Source organism: Betta splendens, chromosome 14, assembly GCF_900634795.4.
Source record: "Betta splendens chromosome 14, fBetSpl5.4, whole genome shotgun sequence".
Lineage (NCBI taxonomy): Eukaryota > Metazoa > Chordata > Actinopteri > Anabantiformes > Osphronemidae > Betta > Betta splendens.
The window spans coordinates 13,712,682-13,728,476 of record NC_040894.2 but is presented as its reverse complement, the minus strand read 5'-3'; the positions used below and the strand labels follow the sequence as shown (position 1 = coordinate 13,728,476).

At 41.3% G+C, this 15,795-nt stretch overlaps 1 long non-coding RNA gene across 1 annotated transcript; it reads right to left on the bottom strand.

Moving 5' to 3' along the window:
- Nucleotides 1-567: 567 nt before the first annotated feature.
- Nucleotides 568-2,588, bottom strand: LOC129602978 (uncharacterized). Its single transcript, XR_008692491.1, has 3 exons — nucleotides 1,021-2,588; nucleotides 876-923; nucleotides 568-707 (listed from the first exon to the last, which is right to left on the bottom strand). It is a non-coding gene; the product is annotated as an uncharacterized LOC129602978 (long non-coding RNA).
- Nucleotides 2,589-15,795: the final 13,207 nt, after the last annotated feature.

Here is a 15,795-nt window from a genome sequence, read left to right as displayed (position 1 = left end):
GAAGGCCCACATTACTGACCCCTCTCCAAGAACCTGAAGCAGGCCCCCAGCAGCACTTTAAAATGTCACTGCAGAACAAGAGCCCGAGTGGAAATGACCATAGGCCTGTTGAAAGCATGTCTTCAGTGCCTACGTCACCTCAGGGAAACACCTGAGAGGCCTGTGACATTATTGGGACATGTGTTGTTCTCCACATTATTGCAATTATTAGAGGGAAGCAACACCCTGCCCTACAAATACAAGACCCTGAGGAGGACTCCTTCCATCATGGTAATCTGCAGAGTGGATGGACAGTCAGAGATGTGATTTGCCGTAATGTTTTACTAAACCATCACCACCACCAATAAAAGAAACTGAATAAATGCAAATCATAATTTATTTGGTTTTCTTCATTTCCTACAAATACAAAAGCAATTGTTAGATTTTATGATTCTTCCAATAATTCATACAATTCACCTTTAACTATACACTCATCTCCAGCTTGTGTTTGGGAATTTCAATTTCTAGATCTGTTTTCAATTTTTCCTTGAGATTTAGTTTATACAACTCTGTAACCGGTAACTTAAAATACAGAAGATTTATAGTTACAAGACAAAGTTCCTCATTACTCTTACAGAATTGAACTCTGGTGTTTATTGAACATCACTGAACTGTGTGCATCTGTGCAGCAGAATGTGACTGACCTCTTCCTGCTGTTCTTTCACACTCTGGGGCAGAGGGGAGATAATAAAGTCACTATACTTGGAGATCAAGTTACATCATTTAGGCTACGTAACACAAACATCAGAAATCATGTGCTGTGTATAAACTGTATTAATATTACACTTTATAATACTGCTTATCATAATTTAAGCTTTATTTAGTATGATACTCACAACATCCTGGGCTTCTGTTGTGACAGGAGGATTCATATTATTCAGAATCTGTTAAGACCAACAAAGAACCCAACCCAGACTCTAAGAAATTAATATATCAAAAGTAGCCTGTGTAAAAAATCAAATATATAGGTAGGCCTCTTACATTTTACAAATGCACTTGTATCCTGGGGAGTGACTGGTTCTGATGAACTCCCTCCAGGAATTCCTTCAGCCTCTGCTTTCCAGTGTTCAGGCATGCGTCAATGTTGGTGGTGCAGGTCCTCCACCAGTTGTTCTAGCCTCTGCCTTCTTTCTGTTGGCTGAGTAGAAGTCAAATGATTTAACTGTGTGAAAACATTACAGCCATGTTGAAAATGCTGCTGCACTGCTATACTCTGCATGCTATTTAGTTATTTAATATGTCAAATGTTGTCAGGAAGTCTACACTCATGATATGATGGTGCCTTATACCTGTTTGAATTATGTTTTTATATTTAATTTTTAGCCACGTTCTTTTATGCCTGCAGGATTGCGCCTACGTAAAAATTGTGTTTTGGGTAACTTTTAAAATTCTAATTAGATTAATGTAATAATTGCTCTCCATAAAACGTATTGGAGTATTGAATTATCATTATCATACTTTACAAATCCCACATCAACCACAACAGGAATTTTAAAGTAGGAATTTTTAGTATTTAGTTACGCTGAACACTGTATGATTAAAATGTAAACTTAGGCATTGACTCAAGCAGCTATTTTCTTCCAAGCTAATTCTTTCTCTTTTGCCGCTGCAGCCGTGTTGCTTTTTCTACGCAATATAGGCTCGTAGTCGCTATTTGCTTGACGTATCAAATCCATTTCCGGACATCTCTATTCCTATCTCTATTCCGTCCTATTGCCATGGTGACTCGTAATATCTTCACTCCATTGATCAGGGCTTTGTATCGTCGCGGTGCACGCGCTTAACTCTGAGTCAGACAACTCAGAGTTGCTTAAACCAACTCTTTTCAGCTGTTCTGGAACCGAAAACTCCAGGTTTGCAAACTCAGAGTAAATCAACTCAGAGGTTCGTTTTAACTCAGTTTGTTAAACCTCTTTCTTGAAACGGGCCCCTGTGGAATAACTCCTTTACCATTTGAGTAAATATGTGTTTTTTGTGAGTGCAATACTCATTAAGATTTTTGTTTTAATTTATATATAATTTATATGCTTTTTATTTATGGCCGGTCCAAATTTGATAGCCTACCATATTAGTATTGAAATTACATGTTTTTCTCTTTCTATGATTTCCTGAATAAAAGTGTTTTCCTCTCAGAAAAACAGAGTTCAGTGAAATACGTAATAGTTAAAGCTAACTTTATTGTATAGGTTAATATATAGGTTGTACAGGTTACTGAGTTAATTAAGAAGTCTGGAGGTTTATGGACGGAAGCTTTTGCAGGCCCTTGCTGACGAAATGCATACAAGTAGGATAATCCATGTCCTGGGTAGGGGGTACACTTAGTTATGTTGGAGATTTGTTTCTGCAGCAGGACAGGTATAGTTGTAGACAGATAACCAGGGAGATGTGGTGATCCTTGTTCTCATCACTATTTGGAAGACTGAGCGGAAGCAGTCCTCTACCAGATGGAAGCTGTGGCTGTCCTCACCATCACCTCATCAAAACAAAAGGTACTGCAATCAGAATTGTAGATTAGTGAAATGTTCATTATTATGTAGGTCAAAACCTTCTCTAATGTGAGAATGCACAATACCAGACAAAAAATTAAACCAAACAAGAGGACAGGCCTGTCTGTGCTAAAACAACAGATAAACAGTTGTTACAATTCAAATATAAAATCTAAACAGTATATACCAATTAAAATCTTCTATTGCATATCTTACTGTTAGTACATACAAACTTACATACCTTCACTTCTGAGCTGAGCAGCAGATGTCTGTGTACCAACAGTCTGCAGTGATTTCTCTGTTTGACAGCCTCCCTGCATGTGAGTAACTGGGATGTGTCCCCCTACAGTATAGAAAAGACAATGTTAAATTTACTGTAAATTGTATTGGTCCTACAAATATAATGGCGATGGTACAAGCTATAGGTAACTGACCAGATAAGCAGCAGTTATTGTAGAGATGTTACTAATAAGCAACTAAGCTTGCAACACAACACAGTAATCATTCCAACTAATCATGTTAGAATTTGCCAATTACCGTCAATTCTAGTACATTTTAACAATCCATGACTAATTTGTCTAGATCAATACTCCAATCGGTCAAAACTCAGGACTTCATTGCCTCTTGTGAGACCATGGGTCACCCGCGACATCTCCTCAAGCCTGTCAGACAAGGCTGTCACCATAGTAAGTGTTCAGTCTGTCTGCAGATGTTATCCCTCAGTCCCTTGTCTTCCTCCGAACGGGCTGAGATCTTATTAGTCAGTCCTGCAATCCGGGCATCCAAACGAGCTGAGATGTTAATTATCAGTCCTTCAATCCGGGCCATCCTCTGGTGTAATTCTGTCAGCCGAGTAACCATGGCCCCCGTCGGCGTTTGTAGCTCCACGGCCGGTGGACACGCCAATGAGCCGGCCGCAGATTTTCCAATCTTTCCAATCTTCCGATAAAGCAGGGCACCACCAAAGCCAATCATCAGTAGCCCTGTTATCAAAGTCCAAAATATGAATAGATCCTCTGCATCCTTGATGGACAGAGGCTCCAGACACACGGGGCACCAGGAGTCCCACACGTCCCGCTCGTAGCCGGAGGCAAAGGTCCCCAAGGGGCAGAGTGGTTCTCCCGGAGATTCTTTTCTTTGTGAAAACATTTTGTCCAATGCGCTGAGTGACCAGTTGATTAGCTCCATGTTCAAAAATGTTATTCCAGAATAGCAGATCAGGGTGCTCAGAAAAAGACAAGACAAGGACACTGCAAGCAAAAGCAGAGTGGGAGCAGAGAGAAAACACGTCTGCACTCCTCGAGAGGTTAGGTTACTACATTTTAAACAGACAAACTAACATTTAAAAACTTTATAAATATCAAGCATTTAGTTACTTCAGTGAGTATATGACGGACTGTAGCAATAGATCATTTTTTCCAACAGGAGCTGTGAAACCAATCCAGCATTGTACGCACTCTCATTTGAAATGCACATAGGTATAAATGCTGAGGCAGTGTTTCTGGCACCGGTCCGTTAAAAATAAAAGTAAACCACAAAGTCCTCACTTGTTGATCCCTTGGTAAAGTGATGAGACTTTGGTGTTGGTTAGAACACCCAAGAACCGAACTATTTCTATGGAAGGACTTGGGTGCTTCCGTGCTTGTCTGTTCACGGTGAGTGAGAGGGGGGAAATGGCGGAAGTCCAGTTTTGGTTGGGGATCGTTGTGGGGGGTGGTGGTTCAGGATTTGCAGGGAGAACTTCCTACCAGTGTGACGACAACTGGGACCCGGTCTCAGAGTAGGACGAGGTCTCTCTCCATTGGATGAGAAAATTTACGTTTTCAAAATGTGAAAAAGGAGGAAATGCATTTCTACCGTGCTCAGTGTGTGTATATGTGACCCATAGAGTCATAGGAACGCTCCAAAATGTCTAAAAAGTGGATTGCATGATGATGATGATCACTTTAAAGAGTGATACCTAAGTTATAAATATTACTGTATATCAGAGGAAATTCAACTCCACAGGATTTCAGATTAAGATCAGACCAGTTCAGAGAAAGAAGTTAGATTAAATAGTAAGTCTGTCTACCAAACGATCCGTGAGTTAGAGATCCTTGCATATTCAGTTCACCAAGCATTTAAACACAGTTTTAACACTATATAAAAATCCAAAAAGTCTGTCTTAAAAAGACATGCTCTTACACTCTAGCTGTGACATGACTCACTCTATTTCACGCAATACACAATAATAGAAAAGTTGAGAATTCCTCAAAAACCATCCTATGCTTAAACTGCTATAACTTAGAAAGTATTAAAGATATTAAAAAGCTGAACAAGAGATTAATAGTTGAAGATAGGTAAAGAGTATTGTAATTCAAATGGTGTCTGTAGCTTAAAGCATGTGGAAGAAGTTATAGCTGAAAGAAGACAAAGCTGAAGAGGACTTGAAAAGTTGTTTCCATTCATTCCAAGCTTTTTAACTTGGAAAATAATAAACATACGAATGAGAAAAATAATAACCCGCTTTGTCCTAAAAAGCTGCACGTTTTGATATTTTAATGGTTTCTGTAGCTGCAAGCACTCTAGATCACACAATACAATGGAAGCGCTGAAAAATCACTTAAACCACATGATATTCAGACACTCACAAGTCGAAAAATATAAAAGATATGAGGACGCTGCTTTAAAAGGAGAAAGTTGAACGATGATAGACGCTTTTGAAGTTTTAATGACATTTCTACGCCAAAGTATGACGATGATGGAAGCTGATGAATAGACCCAAGTTGACAAAAAGTTGAACAATGATTCCAATAAATGACCATTATGAAAAAGAGATGAACAAAGTTGAATAATGCTAAAAGTTGAAAAGCTGAAAATGTGAAAATCTGCGACAATACACGTTTAGAAAGTTGAACACCGTTTCTACGATGAAACGTTGAGACGATGAAACCAACCAAAAAATAATGTGAGAGCTGTTGCCAGCACTCCCACTAACTAGAAAAAGCATTTCCATAAGAAAATGGACAAGAACAATGCATAAGAAGTGAATGCTTCAATGCTGAATGTATTACTGAGGAATTGCTCAAAAGAGCTGTATAGTATAGCTTAATATATCTGAATAGCAGGTTTAAACACAGCTCAATGTGCATAAACAAAGTAGAAACAGCTTTGCACAAATTTGAATGTCTGTATTACCACTGATAAAGTGGGTTTATGAGTTTTGGTGTGGAAGGCGGTTAACATTGTTTACATTGTTGATTTTATGATCTGATCACAGCAGGTAGGAAGGATCTACACTATCTCTTCTTCACACAGGGTGAGGGTGGATCAGTCTGATACTGAAGCTGCTCTCTAGAGCAGACAGTGAGTCCTCCAGTGGGGGAGAGTCCTGTTCCAGGATGGATGTCAGTTTAGCCAGGACCCTTTTTTCACCCACCTCCTGCACCGTGTCCAGAGTGCAGCCCAGGACAGATCTCACTGTGATGCTGCTGCTCAGGCAGACCACACCGTACGGGTTGGCTAATGCCACACACAGAGTCATAGAAGGTCTTCAGGAATGGCCACCCCACTTCAAAAGATCGCAGTCTCCTCAGCAGGTAGAGTCTGCTCTGACCCTTCCTGTACAGTGCATCTGTGTTATGAGTCCAGTCTAGTTTATTGTTCAAATGCACACCCAGGTACTTGTAAGAGTCCACTCTCAATGTCCATTCCCTGGATGTGCATCGGTGAGATGAAAGCAGGCTGCTGTCTGCAGAAATCCACCACTATCTCCTTCGTTTTCCCTGCGTTGATCGGGAGGTAATTCAGCTGGCATCAGTCCACAAAGTTCTGAGTAAGTCCTCTGTACTCTGCATTGTCATCATCAGTGATAAGTCCAACAATCGCAGAGTCATCAGCGAACTTCTGCAGAACACAGCTGTCCATGTTGTGTCTGAAGTCTGACGCCTCTGTGGGGCCCCCACACTGCAGATCATAGTGTCAGACACACAGTCCTTGGCTCTCACAAACTGAGGCCTGTTTGTGAGGTAGTCCATAATTCACTCCGTCAGATGGAGGTCCACACCAGCCTCCTCCAGTTTGTGTTTCAGAAGCACCAGCTGGATGGTGTTGAAAGCACTGGAGAAGTCTAAAAATATGATCCTCACAGTGCTTCCAGGCATCTCAAGGTGAGAAAGGGCTCAAGGTAGGAGGAAGATAATGGAATCATCTACTCCTATGCCGTGTCAGTAGGCCAATTGCAGCGGGTCTCTCCAGTGTCTTCATCAGATGTGATGTCAGGGCCAATGGTCTGAAGCTGCTGAGGTCTTTGGCATGTGGTGTCTTTTGCACTGGTACCACGAAGGAGGTCTTCCAGAGCCATGGTACCATCCTCAGCTTGAAGCTCAGACTAAAGACATGCTCCATAACGCCACACAGTTCGCCTGTGCAGGACTTCAGCAGTCTAGAGCTGATGCCATCTGGTCCGCACTTACACAGTCGCCTGACATTAAAGCATGACCATTATAACTTGCACAGATAGAAAACAGGCTAAAGACAGCCTGAACATCGTGTTGCTGCTTGTTGGGGCAATGTGAGGGTTGTGGTAGTGCCAAGTGAATTGGCAACACCACCTATTCTCAAAAAGGGCTGAGTTTGATTAACCTCATACAACTTTGCACCAATTATGTTGGGGATATGCGAGGAGCACAAATTATAATAATTGTACTGTATGTGTATGTGCGTTACCTGAGATAAGAGGGGTGTGTGTGAGTGAGTGAGTGAGTGAGTGAGTGAGTGAGTGAGTGAGTGAGTGAGTGAGTGAGTGAGTGAGTGAGAGAGAGAGAGAAAGAAGGAGGAAGGAGTGGTGAGAGTGCGTCCCCCTTTAGGGGCGTAGTGAGATGGCACAGCTGCGCGTGTGTGCCAGTGAGCCCTATGAATGGAGCGCGCGTGTCTGGCGCTCACAGGGAAAGAAGCGTGGAAAGGAGGGTGAAGTGGGACTAGCGTGAAAAAGGCTTACGATCTCACAAACAAGTGGAGCTATATTCGGCGATATAGTCACGTGATCGCGGAAGCGCGCAGTGGTTGAGTCATGCGCTTGGCATGGTCACAGCAGAAACATAGCAGCCGCACAGTACCACAATAAAGCAAGCTTAAGATAGCAAAATCAAAGATTACAACACTTCAATGTGCACCTCTTAGATTCAAGCATATCTATAACAGCGTTACAGTCACGTGATCGCAGAAATACACAGTGTTCAGGAAAAGAAAACAACACAACAATAAAAGAGTTTCCCTAAGAGTTCTACTCTGCTCAGACTTAAAAGAATTCCTCTGTCTTACTGCTCAATCCTGGTGGCAAATCTGGCGTTGTGTGCGTGCGTGCTTGGGCTGTTGCGGTCCGGTCCAGGTGTGCGTCGCGGTGATCGCGTCGTGATCAGCTGAGGCGGCAGCGGGTGAGGCGGTTAAGATGTCCTGTACTGTACTGTACTGTCTGCAGTAACGCCATCTATGGCTTCCTTTAAGAGGGTGTTGTTGTTTACATGGTCTGTGGTCAGATTCAGGTGTGATGACCACTGGTTCACATCCTCTGATCAAACCTACATCATATCTGTGTGTGAGCCACATGGAAGCAGGGGCTTACTGTAAGGCTGAGTGTTGGGTCAGAACGTCTTCTGAAAAATAAAAATAAAAGCATGTAATGTGTGTTAATAGAATGTGGGGGTATCAAGTTCACTGTTTGCTGCACATAACTAAATATGTCACATGGGGTCGGACGTTGTTCACCAGTCTCCACCCCGTTGACATCTGTTCACGTCCTGTCATCTGTCTCCATATTGTTTTCACAGAGGGACATGTGGAACTGTAGAATAAAGATCAAAAATCTTTTTGTTCGTTAGTAAAAGAAATTGCAACCGCAGACCTGTGTTCATCCCAAAAGAGGGAAGTTGATGTCAGTTTGTCATTGTGTGTGTGAAATTATAAGTCTTCAAACTCATCATCAGGACCAGAAGACACATGTGCTGTACAGGACAGGTCAGATGCATCTCTGGAGGTCGTATCACATGAGGAAACAAGCTGTCATGCAGCCTGTATGAGGGCCTCAGTTACAGCCCCCCCTCAGCAGCCAATGATAAGAGCACAGCTGAGCTGAAGTTAACACTAACAAAAGAGGGATTATTTAGAATGTCTGTAGATGTAACCTGCACTCTGTCTGGAGTGGAAATCAATCAAATACCTAAACTACACATGAGATCTTTTCCTACTAATTTAACTGGGCCTAAGTGTGAAAGCGAAAATAAATACTGTATCAAGGTGTCTTGCTGTCAGATGTTGCACAAGTAAGTTTTTTTTTAATAGTCTGGTACGTATAGTAATTATTATTAATTCTCTCTAATAGTCGTCTTCCCTTTAATAGTCATTAATAGTCTGTTTCAGTCAGTTTCAGTCTTCCTATAGTCTGGTTTTGTTTCCCTATAGTCTGGTTTTGTTTTCCTATAGTCTGGCCAGACAAACCTATATTTTTTTGTTTGTCATCATTTTAAAATCAGTCTGTGGGATTTTTTTGAGCAAAAAGCGATTCTTCATTGCGAGCAGATAAGCATGAACATGAATTTGAGCGTGTATAAGCTGTACGCGTGTTTCTTTGTTGCGTGCTGGGAAATGTGTGTGTGTGTTTGCTTTACCGTCTTCTACGTCACGTGAAAAGGAACCATCACCTTCCTCCTTCCCCAACCATCAGTCTGATGTGAGTGCCAGTGGGTGAAGCCTGACGTAAATGGGACAGTTGTTCCTCGATGACAGACCTTTCCTGGATCCTCAGATGCAGCTCTCTGGGCCAATCACGTCTGAAGCCTCTCCTGTTGTTTCTGTGTTTATGTTACTGTAAATGAGTCGACTCCAATGAGTCACATCAACTATCATGTTCCAAGAAGTACAGGTAGAGGTGGAGGAGTAGCAGCCATTTATAAATCAGATTTATTAATTACTCCTAAACCTAATCATAATTATAACTCATTTGAGAGCCTCACTCTGAGCCTTTCTCACCCAGACTCTAAAACTCAGAAGCCAGTTGTGTTTTGTATTGTTTACCGTCCTCCTGCTCCATATTTGGAATTCTTAAACGAATTCTCTGAATTCTTATCTGACTTAGTTCTTAGCACAGATAAAGTCATTGTGGTGGGAGAATTTAACATTCATGTAGATGTTGAGAGCAACTGCCTCAGCACTGCTTTTAACTCCTTAATAGACACTATTGATTTTACACAGCAGGTAAATGAACCCACTCTTCGTTTTAACCACACCCTTGATCTTGTCCTGACATATGGGGTTGAAATTGATAATTTAATAGTTCTTCCCCAAAAGCCTCTGTTATCTGACCATTTCTTATTAACTTTTGAATTTAGCATAATTGACCTTACAATATCCGGAAAGAAATGTTACTATAGCAGATGTTTATCTGACAACGCTGTTGCCAGATTCAAGCAGATGATTCCATCATCTTTTGCTTCAACGTTTTGTAGATACACAGAGAACAGTCACCCTAATCCTTATGAACAGGTTGACTATCTTGTAGATGATGCTGCAGCTTCTCTACGTACAATGTTAGAAACAGTGGCTCCTCTGAAGAAGAAGACAGTGAATCAGAGGAGGCTAGCTCTGTGGTATAACTCAGAGATCCGCAGCCTAAAGCAAAGGACTAGACAACTAGAAAGACAGTGGCGTTTCAACAAAATAAATGTAAACTGCATTGCATGGAAGCACAGTCTAATGAAATATAAAAAAGCACTTTGTGCTGCTAGAAAAACATATTATTCCTCCCTAATTGAGGAAAACAAAAACAACCCCAGGTTTCTTTTCAGCACTGTAGCCAGGCTGACAAAGAGTCATAGCTGTATTGAGTCTACTATCCCCTTAAATCTCAGCAGCAATGACTTTATGAACTACTTTACTAATAAAATTATCATCATTAGAAAAAATATTCAGCAGCGACTTCTTCCAAATGACAGAAAGCACTGTCTAGATCCATTAACTTTAAATTTACCAAATCCTCTGTCTTACCTAGACAGCTTCTTCTCCTTAACTCATATGGAGTTAACCTCAATAATCAAATCTTCCAAGTTGTCCACTTGTCTTTTAGATCCAATCCCAACCAAATTACTCAAAGAAGTTCTACCTTTAATCAGCTCGTCCATATTAAATCAAATCAACCAATCTTTACATTTAGGCTATGTACCATAGGCTTTTAAGGTGGCTGTGGTCAAACCTCTATTGAAAAAAACCAGCCCTGGACCCTGGAGAACTAGCCAACTATAGGCCTATTTCAAATTTACCCTTTATTTCCTAGATTCTTGAAAGAATCGTGGCTAAACAATTACCTGACCACCTGAGTGGAAATAACCTGTACGAAGATTTTCAGTCAGGATTTGGAAAACATCATAGCACAGAAACAGCTCTGGTTAGAGTCACTAATGATCTTCTATTCGCTTCGGACAATGGTCTAGTTTCTGTCATTGTCTGGTTAGATCTTAATGCTGCATTTGATACAATTGATCATAACATTCTCTTACAGACACTAGAACATAGAATCAGGATTAAAGGAACAGCATTGGGATGGTTTAAACCCTATTTGTTGAACAGATTCCAGTTTGTTCATGTTAATGAGGAATTCTCCACATGCACAAGGATTAGCTATGAAGTACCACAGGGTTCTGTGCTTGGTCCAATTCTGTTTAGCCTATACATGTGTCCTCTAGGTCAGATTATTAGAAAGCATTCTATTAATTTTCATCGTTACGCAGATGATACTCAGCTATATATGTCCTTGGAACCAAATGGATGGATAGAGATGGTTCAGGTCACTGGCAATGATTGTTAGTCATATGTATGTTTTAGTCTAGTAGGGGATGTTTTAGAATTAATTGTTATTTGCCTTACTTTTCCTAAAACAAATGATCAGAGCAAAGTAACCTTGAATAACTGAAACCAATTTCAAACCTGTTTTTTTTTCCTTTCTTTAATAAGTCGCAACAAAACAGAATCTCTCTCACCGGGCCGATTAGAGGTTGGACTTTGTGTTTGTTGGATCTCGTCAGAGGCGATCCAGACGCATGAGCAGTCGTCCCCGCTCTGAATGTCTGTAGAGGTTTGGAGGGTGAGCGACCCTAGTCCTCAGGACTATCATCCCTGGTCACAGCGTCCAGACGACCTGCAGCGGATCCTGTTCGTAGACGCCAATTTCTGTGGTGGAAATTTACCATAAAGAAGCAGATGAGAGAGTAGTCCTTTTGTGCAATTTATTGAAATAATAAAGAAAATAAAAATAATGGGGAGAGAAAATAAAAAGCATGGATGTTGATCGTGCACATCAAGAAACCAAAAACCAGCTGGGGAGATCAGTGCACACACCACGAAAGTGTGATGCAAAGAGCCCACAGTCTTCAAGTTGCTTCTGCCTTTTAACCCCTTTCTATGGCTCTGGTGGAATGTTTCTCTGCAGCAATAGAATTGTTTGTGCCACCTTATCTTGCTGTGAGTGAGAATGTTTGCTTTCTCACTTCTGCATCATCATGTCTTGTTATCCAAAGGAAGGAACACCAAGCTTCGAAGACAAGATGCATTCGCTTTAACAGCCTTGGGTCTGGTGGGGAGTCAGATAGGATGGAGCCAGAGTCCGGGTGTAAAAGACAAACATATGTCATAAATTATTAGTCAGTCAAATGGAACATCAGATGTTTAGACTTGATGTACGACAGGGCGCAAGAGATTGGTTGTTTGTGTAAGAATGTTCAGTTCAGTATTGCACCTAACCAGCACATGACGACTGTGTTGGATAAGAAATAGCACAAAGGCAAAATATTTCCGTTACAGCTGGCTTTTTCTTGCTGGGTGGCTGGAAGTAGATGGGTGATCAGGCTCGTTCTCTGTGACGATGTCCACGTTGGTTCAGCTGCTGGCTGCGGTGAAGGCTCCAAGCGTGCCGATGCAGAGGGAAGCTAAAGTTGAACGGAGGCGACGGAGAAGACGAGGAGAGCAAAGGTTGCTCGATCCTGGTAAGAAGGTCCGTCATTTCGTTGTGGAGAGAACAAGCTTTTTATAACCAACGGTGTTTTTGGTCACGCCCGTCCTATTGTTTGGTCCAATCAGGATTGCTGACGTCTAAGTTCCTCCTCCGTTTTTCGCTTGGATCAGCGGGGATTTGGATGTCTCAGTGGGGGAGCCAGGTATGGTTCCCCAGCCTGGCGCCTGGTTTTGGCGCTCAGATTTGAAATCTCTTTGTTCTCACCTACTACTATCAAGATAAAGACATTACATGCATGCTGCAGTACCTACTTTGTTTGAACATGTGGGACCTTAATAATAATTCTGTTAATAACAGATTATACAGTTGAGGTCCCCCAACAGGCTGTTCAAGCCATGAGAACTCTACTTTAAGCCAGATGAACTTAAATGTATTTGTCTGATGTATTCTGCTCCTATACAGTCACCTGGCATGAAAGAATGACCATTATAACTTGCACAGATAGAAAACAGGCTAAAGAAGGCCTGAACATTGTTTTGAGGCTGTTCAAGCCGTTAGAACAAGACTTTTAGCCAGTTGAACGCAACTGTGTTTGTCTGATATATTCTGCTCTTATGCAGTCACCTGGCATCAACACATGACCATTATAACTTGCACACATAGAAACCAAACCAGAGACGGTTTATTCAGGCTGTAAGAACTTTGAGCCAGGTCAGTACAACTGTATTTGTCCGATGTATTCTGCTCTTATACAGTCTCCTGGCATCAAAACACAAACATTATATTTTGCCCACATAGAAACCAAACCAGAGAGGGCCTATTTAGGCTGTAAGAACATTACTTTGAGCAAGGTCAAGGTCTGATGTATTAGAAAACGATGTATTATTTGCACAGATAGATAACAGGCTAAAGACGGTCTGAACATTGTTTTGTGGCTGTTCAAGCCATGAGAACACTACTTTCAGCCAGGAGAATGCAACTGTATTTGTCTGATGTATTCAGCTCTCATATAGTCGCCTGGCATCGAAACATGAACATTATAACTTGCACCAATGTAGAAACCAAACCAAAGACGGCCTATTCAGGCTGTAAGAACACTACTTTTGAGCCATGTGAAATTAACTGCATTTGTCCAATGTATTCTACACTTATACAGTCGCCTGGCATCAACACATTAAAGATCCATGCACACGCTTTTTTCATGCTCCACATTGCTAAAGAATTGGACCGACCTTGATGTGTCAGTAAGGTGTCTGTAACTTTTCATGCCAAAAAGTGCTGTAGATCGCCCACACGGCCCGTCTGAAAATGTGTGTTTTAAGCTCTCGTCCACAACGCTCTATTTTCGGAGTGTGTCGGAAGCTAAACTGATCACCACACCCCTTTGAGGAAGCGCATAGCCGTGATCCGCCACAGGAATCAAACGTCACGGTCACTAAATCCATTGTAACAGCGAAACTGGCTAACTCGTCCTCTTAGTGGAGTTCAGCCCTACGTTTGATCCAAAATCTGACTCTGAAGTCGAATGGGAGGCTGTTGAAGTGGTTACACTTTGACTGGCGCAAGGTAAGTCTAACTGGCAGATTCACGTTTAATTTAATTTGATTTATATTATACGCAACCTGATTAGCTGCTAACGCTAATACTAATGGTTGTAAATAAGCAGCCTGAATTAATACAACAGAATATTCATAACACGACTACAGCTTGTTTGGGAGCATAGCTTGATAAACTAATATAAACTCATTTTTACATGTTCTTTTATTTCTCGTTCTGCTGCTGTGTGAAAATATTTTTTCTATAATGGGATCTTCAGCTGAAGCTTATATTTTGCCGTATTTGTCTGTAATAAGTGCCAATGTAGGAACAGTGAATGCCTACAGAGGCATGGTGTGACAGCAACTATTGCTTTCAAGATATTGCATGTGTTTATTACTTTTATTAATAAGCTAAAATTTTGATAAATCTTACCTCAAGACGCCTGAACTAGTTGCCAAACCTACTGTCATCTATGGTTGTGTCAGAACACACGGAGGAGGACCCAAATGCACAGCGCGCAGACGTGGTGAGGAAGGAATCAGGATTTATTTCCACAATCAGAGTTAAACGGTCCAGGTCATACACAAAAGAACACCGTCTTAAAACACAGTCGGGAGTAGGCACTCTCAGGTCCAATAAACAGGCAGGGTTCGGTACACAGGAGATCACAGCGACGGTACAGACAAGGACTAGGCAAACTCACGGTCAAACGGTCAAGCAGGGTACTTATCCAGGTAACGGTACAGACAAGGTTCAGACAGGATTCGGCGGTCAAGATAATCAGGATCAATACACGAGAGGCAATACACGAAACGCTGGAAAGAAGTACTGGACTTAACAATCTGGCAACTGGAGTCTGTGTGAGGTGAAGGCTATATACCGGTGCTGATTAATAACTGCTGACAGGTGTGCTACATGATCCGGGAAGTGAACAACTGAGCTGAGAAACAGGAAGTATTACAACATAAAACAGGAAGTGGCATAGACGTGACAGGTTGATGATACAGGACTGAAGCCAGTATGATTGAATGTGTATTCATTACAGAACACATTTAATATACAGTATATCAGACAATTACACATGCATGGAATAAATCAGTATCTCAGAATATCATAAAAAACTTTAGAACTTTTTACTATATACAGATTAATCATAATGTACCTGGGAACTCTGCTTTACAAACATAGTTTTGTTTCTAAATATATATTGACCTAATATTTTTTTAATTGCTTTTAGTAAGGTGTATGATATATCAAGTGCTAATATATAACTAATAGAAATGTAGTTATTGTTTTTTTCAGTACTATGTCTATGTGTATCTCAAGTTGTTGCAGGTATCTAGCCTAGAAGTCTTGTCAGCTGGTGCTGGGGCTGACAAGCCCCAGCAAACAAGACGCAGTTTGAGAAGCAACCTCCTTGCGTTTCGGTAGCTGGCATGCGTCAGCCTGTATAAAAAATCATGTCACGTTTACAGCTAAAGTAGCTGATTAGATAAGCAACAACACACATGTTAGACTTAGATAGAACTTGCAATAACCCAAATTCATGGGTCTACAACATACACATGACAGGCTCGGTAGTAATTAGAAACACAGCTGACTCTCACAACTTACTAGCACTAGTCGCTAACCGCTAAAGCTGCGCTACTATCGCGCTAGCAGCTATAATGTGAGCTGAGTGAATGACCTCATTACCATATATCACACGATTCGAACTGGACAAATGCTGGAGAGGCTTGGACTCATCCAAAT